Below are 12,023 nucleotides of genomic sequence, written 5' to 3'. Positions count from 1 at the left end.
TAACCACCACCATAATTATGATACAGAACTGTATCATCACCCCAAAAACTCCCTCATGCTGCCCCTTTGTAGTTGCAACCTCCTTCTACTGCTAATCACTGGAAACCACTAACCTGTTCTCTGCCCCTATAATTTTGCCTTTTCCAAATGCCATGTATATGGAATCATACAGTATATAATCTTTTGAGACTGAGTTTTTTCCACACATTATAATACCTTTGAGATTCATCCATGTGATGCTATGTGTCAATAGGTTGTTCCATTTTATAGCTGAGCATTATTCTCCTGTATGAATGAATATATCAATGTGTTTATCTACTAAACTGATGGAGGACATATTTCAGTTTTGGCCAATTATGACTTGAACTGCTATAAACATTCATAAACAAGTTTTTATATGGCTATAACTTTTTATTTCTCTAAGGTAAATTCCTAGTAGTGATATTGCTGGATCATATGGTAAGTATATGTTTAACTTTGTAAGAAACTACCAACCATTTTCCAGTTTGGCTGTACCATTTTCCACTCCTACCTGCAATGTATGAGAGCTTCGGTTGCTCTGCATCCTCACCAGCACTTGGTATTGTCAGGTACTAGTTTTATTTTAGCGTTTTGAATAGTTGTGTTGTGTTGTGTTCATTGTAGCTGTAATTTGCATTTCCCTAATAGCAGGCATGTTGAGCATCCCTTACCGGGCTTATTTGGCATCTTGTATATCCTTTTTGGTGAAGTGTCCGTTCAGATCTTTTGCCCACTTTTAATTAAGTTGTTTGTTTTCTTATTATTGAGTTCTTTTATTCTAGATACAAGTCCTTTATCAGATATATGATTTACAAATTCTCTCAGTGTTTGGCGTTTTTTTCACATTCTTAACAATGCCTTTTGCAAAGTAAATGTTATTAACTTTGGTATAGGTCAACTTTCATTATTTTTCTTTCATGGATCATGTTTTTAGTCCTGGATCTAAAAATTCATTACCAAGATGAAAGTAACAAAAAATTTTGTCTATGTTTTCATCCAGAAGTTATAGAGGTTTATGTTTTACATTTAGATCAATGATGTATTTTAAGTTGTTTTTTTTGTAGAAGGTGTGAAGTGTGTATTTATGTTCTTTTTTCTTTTTTGCATATAAAACATTTACTTTTCAAATTATTTTTTTTCTCTGTATTTCATGTTGGATGTTTCTTCTTGCTATGTCTCATGTTCACTAATCTTTTCTTCTGTAATGACTAATTTTTTAATTCCCATCAAGTGTATTTTTCATCTCATACATTATCATTTTCATTTATATAAGTTTATTTTTAGTCTTTTTAATAACTTCTATGTCTTGAGTTAACTTTTTGAACGTACAAATGCACTTATAAAAATTGTTTTATTTTTTTATCTACTAGTTTTAGCCTCTGTGTTAGTTTGTGTTGTTTTCCATTGATTGATTATCGTGAAAGGGGTCAATTCTCATATGGTTCTCTTGCTTCTTTGCATGGCAGGAAATCATTGATTGCATGCATACATTGTGAATTTTACCTTGTTGAGTGTGGATATATTTCTATTACTATAAATATTTATAAGCTTTTTCTACTGAGATACAGTTATGTTACTTGGAAACAGTTGATCCCTTATGCCTTGCTTTTATGATCTGTGAGGTTGGAACAGTGCCCAATGTAATGCAAATTATTCTCCTGTACGGAGGCAAGATCTTTCTACTTGAGGAGTAGAGGCAGGGGGAAGTAAATATGAGTGGAAACATCTCTAAAGAGAAGAGGAAATTTGTGGTTATAGGAAGGTATGGAATATAGGGCAAGAAAGAAGGAAGAATGTAGACAATAGGACTGAGCATAAAAAGTGGTCTTGAGAAAATAAAAATTATAAAAATTAAAGAATTTGTGGTAGAACCTGATTTTTTACCTTACTTTTTAACCATGCATGATTCCTATTCAAAGTGGTCTATTTAACCATTACTACAATTCTATGGGTTCTAGTGTGACCCCAGATTGAGATCCTCAGCTGAGCCTTTAGTCTGAGTCTGTCAAGCCAAGTATTTGAGGAAGACCTTTTAGCATGTTCCCTTGCTATAGTCTAACTGTAGGAAAGACAGTGCCATTCTTCTTGAAAACAATAGCTAATAATAGGCAAATAATAAATTTTACTTACTTTTTAATTTTTAATTTTACTTTACTTCCCCCTACCTCTACTCCTCCAATATCCCATGAATTCCAAGTATATTTGGTCTGGCTTGTGGGAATAGGCACTATTCCCAGCCTTTTATGAGTATTGTGTAATACCTTAATCTTTGCAAATGATTTTTCCCCTGGGTTTGGGTTTTCTATCACTAACTATCAGATCTCTGATCAGTATTCTGCTGAATACTTAAGGAGGGCCTTCTATAGATCTCTGGACCGACGGAATTCTTTCTCTGTGAATCTCTCTCCTTTCTAATATTCTGTGAAATTAGAACTCTAGATGTCTGGAACTCTAGATGTCTTGGTCTCCCTGGACACTCAGCTTAGTCTCCTCAACTCAGGGAGTTTTCCATCTTTTCCTTGGGTTGCCTCTTAGCTTAGAAACTCTTCAGGCAGTAACCTGTTACTATCACAAGGTTCACCTCACCTCAAGGTTTGTTCCCTATCTCATGGGGAGCATTGGTTTTTATTACCTGAAAGCCAGTGTCTTGAAACCCATTGTTTCATATATTTATTTCTCTTTTATTTAGTCATTTCAGGTGTGAGGGTAAATTCAATCCCTGTTAGTGCACCTTGGTCAGAAGCAAAAGTCTTAATTTGCAATTCTTATTACTAGTGAGTTTGAATACCTTGCATGCTTGTTGACTATAATATTTCTTATTATGTAAAATGGCAGTTTATGTGTTTTGCTCATTTTTCTACTATAGTAATTTGTCACTTCTCATTATTTTAGAAGGGTTTTTTCCTATATTAAAGTTATCAAACCAATGTCTGTCATATCTATTGTAAATATTTTATTCATTTATTATTTGGCTTTCACTTTGATTTATTTCATTTTGTAATGTAACCACTTTTTGATTTTACTTAATCAGATCTATTATTCTCTTGATATTGTTATTTATTGATTCTGCCATTGGATAATGTACTAATATTACACATATATACTGTCTTCTAAATATTTTATAATTTGTTTTAAATCATAAAAAATTATAATGAGGTAAGGAATCAGAATCCAGTTTTCCAGAAAGGCTATAGCCCAGAGAACTTTTGTGGAATTTTAAAATAAATGCCTTTTATTTATTCAGATTAACTTGGTGTTATTTTTTTAAATCAAAGGTTGGGACTTAAGTTAAATAAGTTAAAACAATTTTGATATCCACATAGCTATTGTTTTCAAGAAGAATGGCACTATAGAATTAGACTATAGCAAGGGAACATGCTAAAAGGTCTTCCTCAAATAATTGGCTGGACAGACTCAGACTAAAGGCTCAGGTGAGGATCTCAATCTGGGGTCACAGAATTATAGCAATCTGGGGTCATAGAATTATAGTAATGGTTAAATAGACCACTTTGAGTAGGAATCATGCATGGTTAAAAAGTAAGGTAAAAAATCAGGTTCTACCACAAATTCTTTAATTTTTTATTTTCTCAAGACCACTTTGCATGCTCAGTCCTGTTGTCTACATTCTTCTTTCTTTCTTGCCCTATATTCCATACCTTCCTCTAACCACAAATTTCCTCTTCTCTTTAGAGATGTTTCCACTCTTATTTACTTCCCCCTCCCTCTACTCCTCAAGGCCCCTACCAATTTTTGACATATTATTAATATTAATACCTACTAAGATACAGAGAATAAGATAAATTCAGAAAGATAATTTGTGTGAATTTTCAAATTTACGTAATTCTTGTGGTCATGGTTCCTGTTCTATACCTTGATTTCTGCATGCATCAGTTATCTATTGCTAAAATAATGCTGTGTAAATAAGTTCATAATCCAATGGCTTAAAACAATAAAGATTTATTAACTCATGAAACCTTGGGTTGGTAGGCAGTTTTTCTGGTCTCACTTGGGCTCACTCATGCATCTGTAGTCAACTTCATGTTGGGTAGGCAGCTCTGACATTTTGGCTAGGCTCTGGAGGTTGGCTGATCAACAGCTTATCTAGGATAGCCCCAGGTGGGACAAGTTAGCTATGTAGAGGAAGAACAACTTTCCCTCCACCCTCTGATGGTTTGATAAATGAGTCTATGAAATAAACTGACAACAAGCAGATTAACAGGAGAAAACACATACAAATTTGTTACATGCATTGGGGCATCATAGGAAAGAAAAGTGAATTCCAGTAAACCAGAGATTTAGGAGCTTATATACCTCTATAGGGGAGAGGGAAGGGAGGATATAGGCGATTTAGGGGAGGGTAAATGATTTGGGGCAAAAAGGAAGGGCCCTTAGAAGAATAGGTGATAGTGACAAAGTTTGTCTGTGTGTGGTGATGTTTTCTAGTCTTCTCTTTTGAAATATGAGTTGATCCTCTTTGGTTTATGAAACTCCCAGGATGGAGATTTTATGACAATTGAGTTCCTTTTGGAGGATCTCTCTTTAGGCAAATAAGGGGGGCTAGAGAAAGCCTCTCTTTATATTTGCTCTTTTTCAAGTACCTTGAGCTCAAAATAATCAGTATACCAAAGCAGCATGTTTTGGGGTAACATTTCCTGAACTCTTTCAGCTACATAACTTTGATCCATGAATCATATCTCCAGTAGCCGACATTCTCATGACAAAAGGCCTAGGAACAAGAGAGCTAACAGAAACATAAAGCACTTTTCCATGCCCCTGCTTGCTTCACATATGCTAATATCCCAATGACCAGAGCAAGTCACATAGCTGACCCCAGAGGCAGAAGATAGGGCAGAACAGCCCACACAGAGTGGGAGGTGATTTCAAAGATATAATGCAAAAGGCATGTATACCAGGAGGGGTGACAAATTAGGACCATATAGTATCTTGTAATAAAGTTAGCTTTCCAATTTTATGTCTGAATGAAAACTCAACAAGCCTCTTTCTCTCTACAGACCACCATGCTTCTCTGAGCCATTCTGACCCTTTCCTCCAAGTAGGCCCCAGTAAGAACACATAGCCTCAAAAATAGAATCAGGGTAGAACAAAAGAGACAAACCAGTTCCATTCAGGGCACCCTGTAATTAAGTAAGTAATTTGAATTTCTGAGGTCTTTTAGCAAAGGAAGTTTTTCTTTAAGTCTTACACTCTTAACCCTGGGTGCTTCTCAGGAGCACTAGATGAAATTTTTAAAATAAACATTCTATAAGCATGATGTTGAGCTTTCACACTCATGTGTAAGATATGCCTCCCTCAAACTTTGATAAATAATGAAAATATAGGTCCTTCACTGTAATACTCAGAAATCCTGGTTCAATTGATCTGTCTGTAGGACCTGGAAATGTATACCCTGAAATATGACTGAACTGAAGAAGCAGTTTCAAGGTCTCTCTGACCTCTATCCTCTTCCTTTTTCTCAACCCTTTGTCCTTCCCAAAGCACAGGATAAAGCTTTTCTCCAAAGTTCCCTTATATATCTAGAAACTGAACCCCCAAAGAGGAACACAATTGTTTTCCATCCTCTTCCTGAAATCTCATTATCTATTGCAGAAAACAAGAACTAAGGAATGCAACCATGCCTGTGCAAACTTTTTCATAAAACAATGCCTTCCTCTCAGGGCTCATTCAAATTCCAAAGAGAGGCTGGTCCAGCACCATGGTGGCTCATACCTGTAATCCCAGTACTTTGAAAGGGCGAGGCAGGAACTCAAACTTGAAACCACGAGTTTGAGACCAGCCTGGGCAACATAGCAAGACCTCATCTCTACAAAAAATTAAAATATTAACTAGGCATGGTGGTGGACATCTGTAGTCCCAGCTAATAGGGTGGCTGAGGTAGGTGGATTGCTTGAGCCAAGGAGTTTGAGGTTGCAGTGAGCTATGATCATACCACTGCCTGGGCAACAGAGCAAGATCCTGTCTTAAAAAAAATTCAAAGAGAATCGTTTACAAGTTAATTTCTGTCTCCTGGGTCCATTCATTCTCCCTAATAATCATTTACTGCCCCTTGAAAGAATTGTCTACATTTCCCATCCTCCCACCATAAAGAAGGATATATAAGCTTCTGTACTTCATTGGGTTATTGGGCAATTATTATCATGTGATTCCCCTGTGCTTATGCATGTTCAAATAAATTTTGTATACCTTTTCTCCTATTAATCTGCCTTTTGTCAGTTGCTTTTCTGTAAACCTTCAGAGGTCGAAGGGGAAGTTTTCTTTGACCTCACAACCTCAAGAAATTCCAGTAACACATCTATAAAAAGAGCAAACTGTGGCTCAAACATTCTGAATTATGGGAAAGATGCATGTTGATGAGTCACATGTCTCTTAATAAGGAAGTATCAACTTGGATGTTGTTCATCTGAATGTGGAGTTAGTAATAATAATTAAAATAATAAAGTATTTAGTATTCCTATGTGCCAGATGTCTGGTATATATTCTCATTTTAAAAAATCCCACAACTTCTCTATGAGCCAGATCTATTACTACTCAAATTTTGCAAATAAGGGATTTAATGCTCAGTAATTTGCCTAAGATTTCATGACTAGCAAAAAAAAAAAAAAAAAAAAAAGAAAAGAAAAATGAAAAGGATATAAATACTGTACTCACTGACTGAGTAGCTCATACATTTAACTATTTGACTAAGTTCTTTCTTGTTACTTAGTCGGGACCCTGCCTCCCACCATATCACCAGTCCCAAGTTTTGTAATCATTCCTGGTGTACTTTCAGAAAGAAATTACAAATCTGCATGGGCTCTTGAGAGTAAATGCTTAAACAGAAAAAATAATTTACTATAAGGATATTAATAGTTACCATATTAACTAATATGGTAACATATTAGTATTAACATAATTTATCAATATTATATTATTAAGTAATTATATTTATTACTATTAACATAATTTATTAATATTATATATCATTAATAGTTAATGTTCAGCACTTATATCAAATTTTAAAATGTATTAATTCATTTAATCCTCACCACAATCTTCTAAAATGAGGCTTAATATTATCTCCCTTTTATAAATGAATAAACCAAGGCTTATAGTGATAGAACTCACAAATGGCCCCATACCTAGTAATGAAGATTCAAATCCAGGCAATCTTAAGTCATAGCCCATGATCTCCATGATCTGCACTACTGCAGGATAGTGCCTCAGGATCCTGGAGTGTCTTCAAGATCTTGAAAACAAGAATATACCTGGAGTGCAAGAAAAAACTGGAAGAAAAATCTAGAATAACATCCAAGCATTATAGCCCCTACTCTGCCCTTCTTCATTCTTTTCTGTCTTTGCAAACCACCTTCCTCAGCTCTGCAATCCCCAAGGAGGAATGCTGCCAGCAATAGTCCCAACATTGGATGTTTAGTATGCCAAGCCTCTGGAGAGAGAATGGCTTGACTCTTTCAGGCCATAGTGGGCACCTGAGCCAAGTCTGGAATCCCAGCTTGGTTCAGGTGCCCCCTGTGACCCACTGTAGGGGCCAAGTGCACATGGCCACTTATCTTGCCACTCTGTGGTTCAAGGGAGGGAAATTCTTAGAAAGTGGGAATTGAGGAGAAAACCAAAAAGATATACACAACAGAAAGTCTCTCACAATTTACATAGCATTTGGGATTATTGATTTTTAAAAGTCGTTTTGCTGATTCTAGTTATTTCTAGGACATTTTCATACATTTTTGAAATTATTACATTATTTAATTACTACATTTACTTATACTTGAGTATCCTTCTGCTCTCAAGTTCCCAGAAGTCTCCAAGACCAGAATTTTCCAAACTTGATCCAGATTCATCATCTTTCGTCTTTACATTTTAAGTCTAATTAATTTTAAGTCTAGTTAATAGACTTAAATACTGCTTCAGATACTTTTGAGAAAGAACAAAGATGCATAAATTTAAAGAAATTAAAAGCATTATGGTTTAATTTCATTTTAAAAGATGTGGAAATTTATGTAAATGTTTTTACATTAGTAAATATATGTGCATTATAGAAAAATATAGGCATTCTAACTATGAAAAATGAAAGTCCCCAATATCTCACAATTCAGGAGTAAGCACTATTAATGGTTTATCACATGTCTGTTCAGACTTTTTACTATAACATGCTCTTTTCATTTTGTTTATAATTTAGAATTTTTATTTATTTTTTTGGTAATTACACATTGAAATATATTTTTCCTTTGAAACAACTAAAAATGGTGGGCTCATTCTTTTTAACTTAAATATTAATAGAAAGAATAAAGAAATACTGAAACAATTTATTTTCACCTCTCTCCCCTTTCATTGCAATTTTTATTAAAATAATCTGGGATAATAGAACTATATTAATTTATTTTATAATTACATGTCACGTCTTTTAAAAATTGATGTTTATTAAGTTTCACATGTTAGCAATTATTTCAACACTGAGCATAAATATTGTTGATCCCAGTAATAATCACAATTGCTTTTTAAATTTCAAAATATTACACGGATACAAATGTTTTTGGTTATATGGATTGCTTTTATAATGCTTGAGTCAGGATTATAAGTGTGTCCACCACCCAGATAGTGTTCACTGTACCTGTTAGGTAGGAATTTGCCTGTCCCCTCCTCCCCCTTGCCCATGGTTGGTTTTGGTTGAGTTTTACTGGCCTCTATGCACATGCAGTTAGTTAGTGCTCATCAGTTAGTTCCAATTTAATAGTGAATACATATGGTGCTTGTTTTTCCATTCTTTAGATCAGGGGTCCTCAAACTTTTTAAACAGGGGGCCAGTTCACTGTCCCTCAGACCGTTGGAGGGCCGGGCTATAGTTTTAAAAAAAAACTATGAACAAATTCCTATGCACACTGTATATATCTTATTTTAAAGTAAAAAAACAAATGAGCAAAAACGCCCACATGTGGCCAGTGGGGCCGTAGTTTGAGGACGCCTGCTTTATATACTTCACTTAGGATAATGTTCTCCAGTTCCACCCAAATTGTTGCAAAAGGCATTAGGCCATCCTTCTTCATGGCTGAGTAGTACTCCATGGTATACATATACCACATTTTATTAATCCACTCATGAATTCATGGGCACTTGGGTTGATTCTACATCTTAGCAATTGTAAATTGTACTGCGATAAACATTCAATTGCGGGTGTCTTTTGATAAAAACGACTTCTTCTTCTTTGATTAAATACCCAGTAACAGGATTGCTGGATTGAACAGTAGGTCAACATTTAGTTCTTCGAGGAATCTCCATACTGTTTTCCATAGAGGTTGTACTAATTTGCAGTCCCACCAACAATGTATAACTGTTCCTTTCTCTCTGCATCCATGTCAACATCTACTTTTTCTGGACTTTTTAATAAAGGCTATTTTGACTGAGGGAAGGTGAAATCTTATTGTGATTTTAATTTGTATTTCCTTGAAGATTAGTGACATTGAGCATTTTTTTTCTTTTTCTTTTTTATTTCAGCATATTATAGGGGTACAAACGTTAAGATTACATACATTGCCCTTGTCTCCCCTCCCCCCTTGAGTCAGAGCTTCAAGCGTGTCCATCCCCCAGACAGTGTGCATCACATTCACTATGTATGCATATACCCATCCCCTCCTCCCCCTTCCCACCTGCCCCACACCTGAAAAATGTTTGTTTTTCTTTTTTTCTTAACATTTTGGTTACATTTTATATCTTTGCCTCTCCCCAGCAAGGGTTAGAGGTATGCCCTTCCCCTCCACAATGCTCACCACATCCCTCAGATGTGGGACTATCCCTCCAACCCCCGAATCCCTGGTGAACACCACTGCCCTTTGAGCACCATAGTGTTAATCAGTCATTACCAATTTGGTGGTGAGTACATGTGGAGCCCATTATTCTGATCTTGTGTCACTTCACTTTGGATAATGGGCTTAAGTTCAATCCAGGATAATATAAACGATGCTAGCTCGCTGTTGTTTCTTAGAATTGAGAAATATTCCACATTGTAAACATATACCAAATTTTAATAATCCACTCATGAATTGACAGACACTTGAGTTGTTTCCACGTCCTTGCAATAGAAAATTGTGCTGCCATAAACATTGGGGTGTAAATGTCTTTATAATAGAATGTTTTATGCTCTTTTGGGTAGATACCTAATAATGCTATTGCTGGGTCAAATGGTATTTCTATTTTTACCTCTTTGAGATATCCCCAAATTCTTTTCCACAAAAGTTGCACTAATTTGCAGTCTCACCAGCAGTGTAAGAGTGTTCCTGTCTCTCCACATCCTCACCAGCATTTGTTGTTTTGGGATTTCTTGAAACAGGCCAATCTCACTGGGGTTAGATGATATCTCATTGTGGTTTCGATTTGCATTTCTCTAATGGTTAGCCATGTTGAGCATTTTTTTAATGTTTGCTGGCCATTATTCTGTCTTCTTTAGAAAAGTTTCTGTTCATTTCCATTGCCCATTTCTTGATGGGGTTGTTTGATTTTTTTCTTGTTAATTCTTTTGAGCTCTAGATAGATTCTTGTTATCAGACCTTTATTGGAAGAGTAGAGAGCAAATATTTTCTCCCATTCTGTAGGTTGTCTATTTGCTCTAATGATAGTTTCTTTGGCTGTCCAGAAGCTTTTTAATTTGATCAGGTCCCATTTGTTTAGTTTTGTTGCTGTGGTGATTGCTTTGGGGGTCTTCTTCAAGAATTCTTTGCCTAGGCCAATGTCTGAGAGGGTTTTCCCAACATCTTCCAGGATTCTTAAGATTTCATGCCTTAGGTTTAAATCTTTTATCCATCTTGAGTGGATTTTTGTGAGAGGTGAAAGGTAGGGATCCTGATTCATTCTTCTGCATGTAGCTATCCAGTTTACCCAGCATCATTTATTGAAGAGAGATTCTTTTCCACATTGTATATTTTTTTTCTGCTTTATCAAAGATTAGGTTACCATATGCAGATGGTTTCATCTCTGGAATCTCAGTCCTATTCCAAATATTGATGCTTCTGTTCTTGTGTCAATGTCAGGCTGATTTAATTATTATTACTTTATAGTACAGCTTGAAGTCAGGAAGACTAATGCCTCCTAGTTTGTTCTTTTTACTTAAGATTGCTTTCGTTATATGAGGTTTTTTCTGGTTCCATACAAAGTGAAGAATTCTTTTTTCTAGATCTGTAAAGAATGATGGTGATATTTTGATGGGGATTGCATTAATTCTGTAGATGACTTTAGGTAATATTGACATTTTAACTACTGATTCTATTAATCCATGATCAAGGTAGATTTTTCCATCTGTTTACATCTTCTATAATTTCCTTTTTTAGTGTTTCGTAGTTCTCCTTGTATAAGTCTTTCATGTCTTTCGTTAAATATATTCCTAGATATTTAATTTTCTTTGGGGCTATAGTAAAAGGTATTGCGTTTTTTATTTGAGTTTCACTTTGATGGTTTTTGGCATATATGGATATCTCTGACTTGTGCATATTGATTTTGTAACCTGAGACTTTACCGAATTCATTAATCAAGTCTAAAAGTCTCTTGTATGAATCCATGGGGTTTTCTAGGTATAATATCATATCATCTGCGAAGAGCGAGAGTTTGATCTCATCTGCCCCCACTTGGATGCCCTTAATATCCCTCTCTTGCTTGATTGCTATAGCTAGGACTTCGAGCACTATGTTGAATAAAAGAGGAGATAGTGGGCATTCTTGTCATTAGGGATGACCTCCTGGCTCTCTGCTCTCAGAGTGGGAGGTGAAGAAAGTGGTCTAAATCACTCTCGTGGGTAGTGCTCCCACAGGATTGGCTTCACGGAATTGCAGGGAAGCTTCAAGTAGTTAAGTAGTGCTGGGAAAAGGAGGAAAGTGACTCAGTGGATTTGCAGCAAAGTTCTGAGAGTCCGAGTTGTACAGCAGGGAGAGGTTGAGCATTTTTAAATGTTTACTGGCCATTAGTCTATCTTCTTTTGAAAAGCTTCTGTTCCTTTCCCCCACTTT

Source organism: Microcebus murinus, chromosome X (assembly GCF_040939455.1).
Source record: "Microcebus murinus isolate Inina chromosome X, M.murinus_Inina_mat1.0, whole genome shotgun sequence".
NCBI classification, from domain to species: domain Eukaryota; kingdom Metazoa; phylum Chordata; class Mammalia; order Primates; family Cheirogaleidae; genus Microcebus; species Microcebus murinus.
The sequence above is the reverse complement of the archived record's forward strand: the minus strand, read 5'-3'. Positions refer to the sequence as shown.